The sequence below is a fragment of the Quercus suber genome, unplaced genomic scaffold (assembly GCF_002906115.3).
Source record: "Quercus suber isolate HL8 unplaced genomic scaffold, Cork oak 2.0 scaffold_431, whole genome shotgun sequence".
Classification (NCBI taxonomy): Eukaryota; Viridiplantae; Streptophyta; class Magnoliopsida; order Fagales; family Fagaceae; genus Quercus; species Quercus suber.
The window spans coordinates 432,721-447,093 of NW_027069882.1; the positions used below are offsets into that span (position 1 = coordinate 432,721).

General features: G+C 33.8%; 1 long non-coding RNA gene across 1 annotated transcript; it reads left to right on the forward strand.

Annotated features, from left to right (window-relative positions):
• Nucleotides 1–12,304: 12,304 nt before the first annotated feature.
• Nucleotides 12,305–14,035, forward strand: LOC136062603 (uncharacterized). The gene is made up of 2 exons (XR_010624330.1): nucleotides 12,305–12,784; nucleotides 13,548–14,035. It is a non-coding gene; the product is annotated as an uncharacterized LOC136062603 (long non-coding RNA).
• Nucleotides 14,036–14,373: the final 338 nt, after the last annotated feature.

A 14,373-nucleotide genomic window follows, 5' to 3' on the forward strand; every position in this document is an offset into this window, starting at 1 on the left:
ATGCAATAGGCTATAGCGGAATCCGATAAGCTAAAGAAGAAAAAGGTTCAGCATAACCTCGTTGGAGCAAGAAGGTTGGAGGGCTTAGGTACACTGGGTAGATTAGGCTTGGAGGGTCTTTTACTATTCATGTATCCCAACTTCATTCTTTAGTGGATTATTGACCACTTGGAGGGCGGCGAAGAGGTTTTACGCCGAGAGCTTCAGTTTCCTCTTCGATAACACATCGTTGTGTTGTCCTTGTGTTTGCATCTCTCTCCCCTTAATCTTTGCCATTTAATTTCTGCTGTGGATGTGATTTTATTTGGTTTAGATTGTTTATCAATTCTGTTACTAGCTTATGTTCATTTTTCGCACATATATTGTTTGACATTAAGCTTGAATTGATATATTTGTAATTGGGGGTCTAAACGTTCATAGTGTTTTACACGCTATTTGAACATTCAAAGCCAATTGAAACACACACAAACCTTTAGACAAAAGACAAACAATGTACAACAAAGGTGAGTTTTCTTTTTTTGGCTAATGACATTGTCCAGAGCTCTTTGAGCACCCAATTATATTCTCTGGTAAAATTTCTTAAGATGCTAAAAAAACTTAGCCTTCATGAATTGTAGAAACTATTGGCCAACCTCTTGAAATTGCTTTATTGTCCTCTAGATATGTTTATTATGATTTTTCTCTGATTCGCTTAGGTGTAAGTGGAGAAAAAAAAAATGATTTTGTGTCTTTATAATTTGTATTAAGAAATAACGATTTTGTGCCTTTATAATTTGTTAATACTATATGGATGCCTATTTAGAGTTTTTTTTTTTTTTTTTTTTTAATACTCTGGCTCCCTCTAGCTTGAAATCTTGAGTTTGTCCCTGCCAATATGTTAAACAAACTTAGCCTTGAAATTGTGGAAAATATTTCCTATTATGTTGATCTTGCTCACGACCTTAACAGGTACTATAACCAATGTTACAACAATAATATGGCATCCTTGGGAAGATCTATTTTGCCGATGTTTGGAGAGACATTGAAATTTTTGTTGGCTTTATATGTTGGGGAGATAAAAACATTAGAGAGCTTATTTGAATAACTAATATAACATATAGAGACACACTTTAATTCAAAAGGTTTAAACCCAATGAGTATGTGCTTAATTATGTTATATTAACCACTCATTTTTCTTATCATTATTCAATGTGGGACTGCACTCACAGGTGTAACCCAACAATCTCCCCCTCACGTGTGAGTCTATACCACTCTATGGGCTTCAAGACCTCTCCGTGGGCCATAACCAAGTCCTACTCGCTCCCCCTTGCTTAATGAGCTTTTTTCTTTATTTGTGCATCATCCATGGGCCTCCATGTGCCAACCTCACACGTTTTTTATCTTCCATGGGAACCTTGCACCTCATCGTTGTCTAGCATCCCCGCTTCAATTGCGAAAGGGATCTGCTCTGCTCTATTTGCGAAAGGGCTTCAAGTACACACACCCGTTCCCGCTCCAACTTCGAAAGAAATCTCGATAACCTTGCCACTTTTACCCCACACCACCATCATGGACTCTAATACCAATTGTTGGGGAGATAAAAACCTTGGAGAACTTCTTTGAATAATTAATATAATATATAAAGATACACTTTAACCCAAAAGGCCTAAGCCCAATGGGTATGTGCTCAACTATGTTATATTAACCACTCATTCTTCTCATTACTATTTAATGTGGGACTTCACTTACATGTGTAACCTAACATTATAGTCTTTGGATTTAGCCTCAGGAACACTACTAGGACATTAAATAGATTTAGTGCATTTCCTCTGAGCTTGTCACTTGGTTTAGCTTGTGATACCCTCTCGTTCCTAATAGGGCCATCTATTCTAAATTTGGGTAATGTTAGCTTTGAAACATTGTTTCAGTATTCATAAAGAGTTTGTATTTCAGTTAACAATAATTTTCTATATATCTTTTGTTATTTCACTTTATCACTGAATGTTATTAATAATATCATTGTTTCTTGTGTGGGTAATGCCTACTATGGTTGTTCACCATAGTATAGTAAAATACATTAAAATTAAGAAGACTTAGGGGCTATTTGGATTTGTTGTTTCCATAAATCATAACTTTGTTTCCATCACTCATAACTCAAAAATGGTGGGACCCATGGCTGAGAAGCCTGTTTGGTTTTTGTTTCCAGTTTTTGTTTTCATTACTCAATTCTTTGATTTTTGAGTGATGAGTTATGGAAATTGAAAACACATTTTAGGTGTTTTCAGTTTTCATAACTCTGTTTTCAATGGCATTTCCATAATTAAAACTACATATGGGGTCCCACGGTCAGACTTTTTGCTCTCCTTAACACACTATATATATATATATATATATATATATATATTTTTTTTTTGTCACGGGTTTGGGACACACCTTTCTCTATTCTCCTCTTCTTTTTCTTCTTGTTCTTCTTTTTTTCTTCTTTTCTTTCCTTTTCACGTTGGTTTCTAGGTTTGTTGCATTTTTTTTTCTTTTTTTTCCATTCCTTTTCACTGGGTTTCTGGGCTTGGGTTCTCTCTCTCTCTCTCTCTCTCTCTCTCTCTCTCTCTCTCTCTCTCTCTCTCTTTAATTTATTATCTTTTTTCACTGGGTTTCCATTCCTTTTTTTTTTCTTCTCAAGTTCGTCCAGGTTATCGCTGCTGTTGATGTTGATGTTGCTATTGCTGTTGTTGTGGCTGTGGTGGGTTTCAAAGATTTTAAGGAGCAGAACATCATTGTTTGTCACTATGGACTATGGGTTGTAGTAGCGGCTGTGGCGGTGGTTTTTTTTTTTTTTTTTTTGGGTTTTTGGAAAAGAAAAATACTGGATAGCCTAATAAATTACTGGATAGCCATTTGGTTATATTGTAGATCTGGGAAAAGTATGAAAATAAGGATCATGGTGGGCTTGATTAAAATATGTGTTAACATGGATAAAGAGAAAAACAGAGAAAAATAGGGAAATGAAGAGAAAAGCAGAGAAAAACCAAGGGGAGAGGCAGGGGAAAAAGAAAAAAAAAAAAAAAAGGAGAGAGAAAAGTCAACTGACATTGGGTCAGTGTGTGGGTCCTAGTTTTTTTTTTTTTAATTTTTTTTGGGTGAAAACATAACTGAGTGATGGTGCCAAACGTGTGTGATATAGAAAATTGGGATATTTTAAGTAATGAGTGGCGAAAATTGAGTGAGGAGTGATGAGTGATGACCAAAAAAAAAAAAAAAAAAAACAGCCCCTTAGTGATTTTTTGACGAAGTGAAAAACCAATGAATGAATCCAAAGAAAATTAAAACACTCAAAGACTTACCACCTACATATATAAAGGACAAATCCACTATTAGAATCAAATTGTATAATTGAAATAGATCCCTATTTCTAATTACTACTGACAGTAGAACTTACAATTGTGCCCTCACACAATTCCAAGCACTCTCACACTTTAATATGAACTTTTCTATACTCTACACACTACACAAATCTCGTAAGTGACTTCAACAAGTGCTTTAAAGATTCTTCATAGCTTTGAATTTGTGATGACTTTATGGCTTCAACCATCAATCACTAAGAGCATTTCCAATAGGCTCTCTAAAGTCATATTTGGAGAGCAAACATAGAAAAATCAACCTCCAACAATCTCTCTATCTTTCTTTCTTTGTTTTTTTTTTTTTCTTTTAATAGATTTGCTACAGTAACACTCGTTGACTTTGTCTTACACTTTAATATATGAAAAATATTAACGAATGCCCTTAGAGTAATGATTAATAATTTATTTAAAAAGTTTTTATAGGAAAAAAAAAAAAAAACTCTATAATGTGAATTTGGATGCTAGGGATGTTACCCATGAAAGCTAAGACACTTGTGGTTGTTATTGAACTGATCTCATAGCATTTGGATGAGTATAGAAATAATGGTGTAATTTATCAGTTGATTGAATTTCTGTTAGAACAGATTTGAGTATGATGGATTGTATGATTTTTATTACATCATGGCTGTAGTCTTTACCTATGAAACTATTAGGGAAAGTACTAGATATCTAAAGGAGCAATTTTGTAAATTGGCATGAAAATTGATGTAATTTGGTAGCCAATTTGTATTTTATAAGTGAAGTATATGTTGCTGGAATAAACAGTGAACAGTAAGTGACATACCTAATTTTGAGGAATTAATTCTAAAGTTAGGTTGAATGATTTGTGTTGTAAATTAATACGCTTATCATTTGGTATGTTTGGATCATAGATAAATTTTGAATACCTTGGTTCAAGTTTTAGTACTCAAAGGAGGGGTTCTAAACCATTCTACTGCTTTTTCATGTTGCTGCTTTGTTTAATGTGTTGTATGTTTCTATATGGGTGTATATGGTTATATGACTATGCTTAAAGGATTTTATGTTTATGCATGCATAATTGCCCTAATCTCAAGCACATTTTGAAATGAAGTTGGCTCCTCTAAAGATATGATATAAATAAGAGAATGATGGTTTCTCTATGGTTTGCTACATCATGTTGTTTGATGAATGTATCTTGTGTTTGGGGAACCCCGTTAAGGTGAGATTAGGATTTCATTGATTTTAAGAGATAGTCTTTGAGATGAATGTGTAAGTTTATGCTAAGGGATAATTGATAGTAATAAGCTTTGATATTTGATTTAGATGTTACCAACACCTAAGTTTAAGCTCCTTCGACTATAGGTTCTCGATTCCTCTACTTTTATAGGTAAAGGATAAGTTATATGAAAATTTGGTAAGTCATGAGGTTATTTTAAAGTGTATTACACATTAAAAGGTTTTTGATTAAAAATATGACATATAATCATGTTTCAGATAAAGATATGTTGGTGAGCTTTTGAAACCTTGTGTGTGTGTGTGTATGTGTGTGTGTGATTTAAGCATATTGATGCTATTATTAATTCCACGAACATGATGTTTAAAGAAAATAATGGAAATGCTATTATCATGAAATGTTATGCAAACTATGAATTTCAGTATGATGTATTAGTATGAAAATTTTTTGGGTTATGTCCTTTGGTGATTTGAACTCGGCCAGTAGGGGTAAAATAATAGGTTATCCATGGAAAATGTTATCTGATTGGCCATTAAAAGTGGTGAGGACTTTGCTGTACCCGCCCTTGTTAGGAATGGCCAACTTATGGAGGATGCTAACCGACCCCCATGGTTGATGATCTATGTTATGATATGATCCTGGGAATCCCTAACAATGTGGGGAATGATAGATGCTTGGCACAGTGGTGCTGGAAGCTTTCCAATTTTGTATAGACTTATTAGATATGAACTAACCAATATATTATTCATGAACAGTTATGTTATATTATGATCATGAGAGTGATTTTTATTCAAATGCATTATGAAAAGTTCAAAACTCTCATGAAAGGAAGAAGTTTTTGATGAAAAGAAAAGCTGTTCTATAAAGATAAAAGTTTTTGAAGTTCTTTGCGCTTTAAAGATGAAGTATCTGATGAACAAGTTTTTGTGTTCTTTAAAGATAAAGCTTTTGATGAAAGCTTGTGTTAAAAAGTTATCAGATATCTGTTTTTTATGAAATGTTAAGTTTTGTGACTACAAAAGGTATAATATTTTATAAGAAGAAGCTTATGAAGAAAAGTTTTGTTATTCTTTAAGACGTTTCTGATTTATGTCAAAGTTACCAATTATTTGATTTAAGTCAAAATGATTATTCTGTAATAAGAATATATATATATATATATATGATTTTAAACAGTCAATATTTTATTTGGTGACTTTGTAAGAAATGAAAGAAATTCAGTTTAAAAGATTTTGTAATATTATTCTGATAAGAAAAAGGAGAACAATTAATTTCTGATGAAAACTGTATAAGTTATAATTATAAAGAGTATAAAATACTGTGCATGAAATATGTTCTCCTATCTAAATAATCATAAAATGAAATGATTTGATTTACATACATTCTTATTAAATTCTCGTGTAACTTACATTTATTGAGTTGTAAGGGTGTAGTTCACCCCTTCCACTCTTTTAGTTAGCAGAATATATTGTGGAGTAGAGGGAGCCTTAGTCGAGTTTTGGGAGAAGCTAGTTTCGTTTTGAAAGTATAAACCCTAATTTGGCAATTTGATTATTAGTTTTGTAATATTGTGTATTTTAGGATCTAATGGAAGTTTTGTATCTTAAAACATTAAGAGATGTATTATGTGAAATTCAGAATTTGAATAACAGGTGGATTGTGTTTTCTCTTGAAGTGCATTGTAGATGCTTTGAATATCAAGTGAAAAGTTATATCTAGAAGTAAAGAAACAAGAATGAAAAGAAAGAGGGAAGTGTTAGGATTCTAAATGTTTAGAACAATTGACAAATCGTGAACACAAACTTGTCTAGATATAGATCTTAGAGTCTATAGGTTTTATTAGACAATGCTCAAGGTGATTCAAGTCAAGATTTAGAACATACAAGCTACAGGAAGAAGACTTCATATTCTGCCTGGTTCGATCGATCGAAGAATAGGCTCGATCGATCGAAAATCGTATCTGCAGAATTTTAAGTCAGCCCAAACAGCAGCTTAAGCCCATTAAGGATTAGGGTTTCAAATCTAATTCTCCCACTATATAAAGGAAACCCTAAGCCACATTTTGAAGAGCTTTGAGAGAAAGAGAAGAGAGTGTCTCTTTTGTATCTAGGGTTTTGTACCCAAACCTCTCTAAGGTCTTTGTTGCTCATATTGCTGTTTATGTGAATCTCTTGTAAGATCTAGAGGAGCTTTCCTTCACATATACTTAGGGTTTCCAAGATTCAAGATTATGTAAAGAACTTGGTAATCATTCAGTTGCAGATTCAAGAACTTAAAGATACACAAGCGGGGGTGCTTGTACTTGATTGAAGAGTCCAAGAAAGAAGGAGTCCATGGATTCGGAGCTTGCACGTGGTCGTGTCAGTAAGTTCTACTGGTGGGTAGCATTAGGAAGTTGAGCGGGGAGCTTGTAGTCCTTTTGTATAAACTTCGATTCTTTCATAGTGGATTCAAGTTTGCCTTGAGGATCGGTGGGTCAAATCCTCCCCAAGTTTTTACCGTGTGGTTTCCTGGGTGATCATATCTTGTGTTATTTATTATTCCGCTGCATTATTATTCTTGATATAATTGTTTGATTGCTTTAACCTAGAATTGCATAATTTGACTAAGTAACAACTTGGCTAATTAATCTAGGCTACGCAATCTGGTTGGTTTAAGGGGTCTAAATTTCCCAACAAGTGGTATCAGAGCAGGTAGCTCTTCTGTTGTAGATCTTTTGATCTTTGAGCTGATCCTTGACCCATAAGGAATTATCTAAATCTTTGAAAATTGCTAAGAAATTTAAAGAAGAGTTAAAATTGGCTAATCTTGAAAAAGAGGATTTGATTGTGAGATTAGATGAGTCTAATAAAAAGAATGAATTTTTGAGAAATCAAATTTCCTCTCAAGATGAGAAGATGAAAAGCTTGGAACAAGAGTTAGTTGAGTCTCAAACTAAACTTGAAAATTTGACTAGTACCAAGCATGCTGTTGATAACAGAAGTGTTTCTGTTTCTCTTAAGCCTAAAACTGAGAAAGTTTATATCCCTCCTTTTAAGATGAATAATAAAGAAAAAGCTTATTTTGCTAGGTTAGACAAAGGTAAAAGTTCTGATGTTGACGCTGAAGTTTCTAAACCTAAGTCTAAACCTACTGTTGGAGAGCATAATAAATCTGTTTTTGTGCCTACTTGTCACCTTTGTGGTGTTGTTGGTCATATTAGACCAAATTGTTCTTTGTTGAGGCAAAAACCAAAATCTGAGACAAGATTTGCTGTTAGGAATACTGATGTTCCTAAATTTGTTCCTGTTTGTCACTTTTGTGGTGTTCGTGGTCACATTCGTCCTAATTGTCATAAATTGAAATTTAAACATTCAGTATGTCAATCTAGGATATGTGATGATCTTTTTCCTGCCATAAGTCCAAATAAATTATTTCATATGCTTTTGAAAAATTTGAGCTTGTTGGCTTGTGAAAGGAATTTGCAGGATTTCAGTCTCTCTCAGAAGTTTGGTATAATCCCTCAAATACACTCAACTTCACATGGATTTTCACCTACAAAGCCAAAGACTCGTGCTAGATGGGTGAGAAAAGATTCTCCAAGGTGAGTGTTGCTAACTTGTCCCTGATTTAATTCTTTCAATTATTTGTGGACATGTTTTGTTTTTGTTTTTGGCTGTGTTGTTTTTTTTTTTGGTTGTTTTTATTTTTATTTTTTAAATCCAAAAATATTGAAAAATTTCAGAAAGACAAAAATATTTTATTTTGTGTCTTGTTTTATTGTTCTTGAGGATTACATGGGTTATGATATTTCTCTCTTGATTTAGAACATGATTGACATTGTGGAGAAACTTGAATAGTTTGTGCTAAGCTATTTCTGATTTTGTGTGAGTATGTACTAGTTTGTACATGTATTCATGGGTTAATTAAGAAATTGATATTTCTTGTTTGTGTACCCTCTATAGCTTAGTTAAATATTTTCATGCATTGCATTTGCATTGTTCATTTAGCATAATGTGTGCTTTTTGTTTTTGGTCATAAAATTTGTTAAACCAAAAAGATTTTTGTGTTTTGTATTTCATATCATGAATTTGAAATCAAGGTTGGCCACCTTATCTTTACATAACATGTTTATGTACCTTGTTTAGCTTTGATGAGTTTATTTATTGCACTTGACTAGTTGAAGCTTTGTAGTGCATGTTGTGTGGGAAAGATGTTTATGGTGTTTATCACTTTGTCTTAATCTTGAAGTCACATGTTATTTGACTGTCGGACTTGATCCTTTTGAGAAAGGCATAAATAACCATCTCACCATTGTTCACTAGCCAATCATGAACACCTTAGTGCATATCATAAGATTTTGTACTCGAGAAAGTGTAGCACATGTTGCACAAAAAGAACATAAGGTGTAGCCTCAATTAAATTAAAACTGGTGTGTACTATTAGGCTTGATGCCAATTCACTTAATTCAAACCGCTATGTACTATTAGGCTGAATGCCATTTCATACAAATAAGAGACAAAAATACAAGAAACTTACATGATTGCAAGCTTTTGTTCTAGGAGATGTGGGAGTTATAGGATGTAACTCTTTAGGTGATAGTCTCTTTTAAATTCTATGTGATGAATTTTGTAGACTTTGTGATTGATTACTATTCACATATCACCTCACATGTATCTGAAGTTTTTGCTAGTTGCACACACTACACAAGTTACTCTTTGTTAAACTTGGTACATTTTATTGTGTGTGATCTTGCTGTGGCCATCCAAGATTAAAAGTTCCTTGATTTTAATGCAAAATGTGTTTAATGTTTGCGCTTTGAGGACAAATTGATTGAAAATCTTGATTTTGGAAGATCTAGGTTAAATTCAAGTGTTTTTGAAAAACTTGTCGTCTCATACTCATGCATTTTTTATAAAACAATGTGCTTTGAGGAGTTTCTGCATTAAAATGCTCTGTTTTTCAAAAATCTAATTTTTCTAGATTTTCGATCAATCGAACCTGTTTTTTGATCAATTGAAATTGCGATTAAAATTTTTGGTCTAAGTCTACCTGACTCGATTAATGTTCCGTCGATACTCGATCGATCGAAATTGAAATATTTTCAGTTTCTATGTTTTTGACCAAAACTTTTTCATGCATCATTTGTGTTTGGGATTCACATGCATTGCATTATTTTTGTATCCATCTTATAGTTTTGCAGTCATATCTCTCATTGTTTTCACACATAGCATGCATACACTTTGCTAAATTGGGTACTCAACTTGATTTAAAAATTGATTGATTACTTTTTGAGTTTTGTACATTCTAGTATATGCTTTTTCTTATGTGTGAACTATAGAAAATATTTTTTTTAGAGATATAATGGATAATCAATGTGCAAATATTTTCTCTACTCATGCAACTGTTTCTAGGTCACATAGTGTCATGTTTGCATTTTATTGAAAGAGAGAATATTTTTTCTTCATGTGTATCCTCACCTTAGTTTTTAACTTTGGTTTGTGTGTTTTTTAACTTTGGTCCTGCTGGTGCGGATGTACCTGATCCTGTTGGTGATGCTACTATTGCTGCTGCTTTTCCCCCACCTCCTTTATTTTTCCCCAAAACTGTTTTTCCTAAAACTTGTTTTGTTTTTTCTATTTTTGATAGGGGGAGCAAAGTTTTTTTTAAACCTTTGTGGTTCTTAGGGGGAGTTGTTGCTCTTCATAGGGGGAGTTGTCTCTATTTTCTCTTACTCTGTTGCGTATGTTTTCTGTCTATCTTCTGATTAGGTAGTCTTTGTCAATACGTGACAAAAAAGGGGGAGAAATAGTTGATATGTGGGAATATGTGTGGAAAATACAAGAATGCTATGTTTAGGGGGAGTTAACATTGTTTTTTATGTATCTAACTTAGGGGGAGAGTTAGTTTGCATATTTGTTGATTTACTGTTTTTCTGTCACACATGCGTTTATGCGTTTGTTGAGTGTTTCAGGAAATATACAGGTTGATTCAATTGAGCTGCTGTCTACACTTGCAACTGATGGATAGTAGTTAGGTTGAATTTGTTGTAATGAGCATTTTATTATATTGGGTTGTTCTTGTATTTGAGCATTTCATTCTGTATGGAAGTTTTGTCACGAATTGCCAAAGGGGGAGATTGTTAGGATTCTAAATGTTTAGAACAATTGGCAAATCATGAACACAAACTTATCTAGATATAGATCTTAGAGTCTATAGGTTTTATTAGACAATACTCAAGGTGATTCAAGTCAAGATTCAGAACATACAAGCTGCAGGAAGAAAGAAGACTTCATATTCTGCTTGGTTCGATCGATCGAAGAACAGGCTCGATCGATCGAAAATCGTATCTGCAGAATTTTAAGTCAGCCCAAACAGCAGCTTAAGCCCATTAAGGATTAGGGTTTCAGATCTAATTCTCCCACTATATAAAGGAAACTCTAAGCCACGTTTTGAAGAGCTTTGAGAGAGAGAGAAGAGAGTGTCTCTTTTGTATCTAGGGTTTTGTACCCAAACCTCTCTAAGGTCTTTGTTGCTCATATTGCTGTTTATGTGAATCTCTTGTAAGATCTAGAGGAGCTTTCCTTCACATATACTTAGGGTTTTCAAGATTCAAGATTATGTCAAGAACTTGGTAATCATTCAGTTGCAGATTCAAGAACTTAAAGATACACAAGCGGGGGTGCTTGTACTTGATTGATGAGTCCAAGAAAGAAGGAGTCCGTGGATTCGGAGCTTGCACGTGGCCGTGTCAGTAAGTTCTACTGGTGGGTAGCATTAGGAAGAGCGGGGAGTTTATAGTCCTTTTGTATGAACTTCGATTCTTTCATAGTGGATTCAGGTTTGCCTTGAGGATCGGTGGGTCAAATCCTCCCCAGGTTTTTACTGTGTGGTTTCCTGGGTGATCATATCTTGTGTTATTTATTATTCTGTTGCATTATTATTCTTGATATGATTGTTTGATTGCTTTAACCTAGAATTGCATAATTTGACTAAGTAACAACTTGGCTAATTAATTTAGGCTACGCAATCTGGTTGGTTTAAGGGGTCTAAATTTCCCAACAGGAAGCTTTTGTAAAAAGTTTAGTTGGTTCTTGTTAATATCAGGTTTAAGCTTGATATTAACATGCCAATTATGGTCACAAATCTGGGCATCGGGTTTGGGACGTGACATTTCTTTTTACTCTTATCGAATTTGGAGTTTTCTCACCCATGTTTCTTTTGAATAGAGATGATGTAGGCTCGTTAGGCTTGCTACATTTTATCTAACCTGAGCCCATTGGCTCTTGATGTCCTCCTTTTTTGCTTCCCATAAGTTTCTCCTAGGTGGGCCTATTGGACCATTACCCTCTTCTTTCTTTGTTGGGCATTTTTAAGGCCCATTCTTATTCTTTAAGGAGGGCCATCCCACTATGGCATTCTCCTATATATGGTCCATATCCTAAAGTTGGCTAATGGGCTGTATCTCTTGTTTCTTTGGGTATTTTCTTTCTTGAGGCTTTTGTTTGGGCCAAGTTTGCTTACTTCCTGGGCTTGAGGGGCATAGCCCAATTGCCTTTATTTTTCACTTATTAGTCTCTTTTTTGGGCTGGTTTAGGCTTTTCCTGCCTTGGGCCTCAGGTCCATATTAGCAAAAATGGGTATCAATAAGTGTTAACATGATTTTTTTTTTTTTAATTTAATTTATATATGAATCCAAATCATGGAAATAAAATATAGGAGCATTTTGTTCTTGTCTGTGCAATTTATTTGGTACCAATAAAAAGAGACATCAGGGAGTAAGTAGTTCTTGGGTGGGGATTGAGATCCCATGCAATACCAAGGGTATTGCACGGTGTGCAATAGCACAAATCTCAGCTGTTAAAGCCATCCAATGGCTCCTGTGAAGTGCCAGTTCATCAATCCGCGTGAAAGGCCCCTAACCTGCCAAAATATTTTACTATCCGCATCTCATTAATTCAAAAATAATCTCTCCCATAATTTTTTTTTTAAAAAAAACCTCTCACTTCACCGGTCCTCCTCACCTCTGCTGTCACCATCACTACCACCGCCATCGCCACCCTCAGTTTTTGCATCTTACCCAAACCACATCCGCATGCCCACTTTCCTCCCTGCTCTTACTCTCCTCTTTCTCTAGTTGACGAAGCAAACTTTCAACCATTCCATGGGGCTTTGTGAATTTTCCTAAGTGATTTTTCCCCAACTTTTACATTTTTTTCATCAGATAGCTATGGTAATACAGGTTTTTTTTTTTTTTTTTTCACCGAACTTGTGTAATTATATATTTTCATAAATTTGATGTTGATACTTCACTGTTGATCAGTTTAGTCTTTGATAGAATGATGTATCTTGAACAATTTTTGTATTGGGCATTTAGGAATTTATGTCCTATTCTTGTGTTCATTCCTTCTGCACTCCATCTGTTTCATAAAATGCACCAATGATTACTAGCTTTGCACTTTTTTTTATAAAAAAAATTATTTGAATTTGGATTGTTGACTTTTCAAACATTATTTTGTGAAAATACTTATTTGCCTGGCAATTTTCTGTTGGCAAATTTCATGGAAAGGTGTTGTGATGTCATTTGTGGTGGTATTGTTTAGCTGGTTGGAGATTCTGGGCAAGGGGGTTTAGTAGGAGGAAAAAGGAAATATAATATATCGAGCTTGGGCATGATTGAGGTTTATGTGAAAGCATAACATTTTTTACAAAAAAATTATTTTTTACATGTATTTGATAATTTTGCATAAATGATGTTTGAGAAATGCAACTTGAAATGGTTTTTGGTTGTTTGTATACTATAAATTAAAATGTTGAACCTTGATTTTCAGCCATTAATTATTTTTCATGGAAGAATTGCTCGTTTTCATCTCTGCAATATAAAGATTTTTTTTCTTTTAGATGCAATTAAAGTTTGCAAGCTTACTTGGAATTTTCAGATTTTGGTCTATTCTTTGTAATAATTTTTTTTTATTTTTTATTTTTTTTATTGGCAGTGCAGGTATGTGATGCTTCTATATTGTTGGGTTTGTTGAAGAAGAAAGAAACAATGGTGCTTCTGTATATGTTATCTATTAGATTTGTTACATGTTTATCACGGCAAGCAGGTAAGACCAAGTTATGCAACATTTTTGGAGAGAATAGATAGGGATCAAGTTAAACACATCCACTTTGATAAGGAGATGGAGATGAAGTTTAAGTCCCATTTGGCTAGAGATAAAGATGTATTTCAATATTAGTTTAGATAAGGTTCAATAAGCTTTAGCTATCAAAAAATAAGCTTTAGCTATCTTATAGTGTTGGGTAGATTCTCATAGAATGCTTATCAATTGCTGGTAATATTGATTTATATTCAGCCATGTGGAATAAATAATGTTTGATCAGTTTGTTAACTTTTGTAAACCATTTAAAACACAAGATTTGAGCTCCTTTTGTATAGACCCTTGTTATCATTTTGGTGTTATACAGGTGTTCTATACTTTTATTGTTGCGTGTGTTATGAATCAGTAACCATTTCTGATATGTATCAAGAGGCAGAGGAAAAATCATGGGATAATGTGCAAGGCTTATTAGGTGGAGTCGTTTTCCAATTCAATTAGGTCAATTTAACCTTAGAGTTGTGTTTATTGAGTCTCTTGTTTCAAGTCCTTGTGTGTCGGTTATTAGGTATTTTCTTTCCTTCATTTTAGTGGTTGTGGTTCCATGTTTTTTGAATTTAAATGTTGTAATTGCTGGTATAAAACCTTTTGTGCAAAGTAATCCATTGAGGTCAAGGATTCCTCAATCAATCCTAAATTCTTGTGTTAAAACCAGCTACTTGTA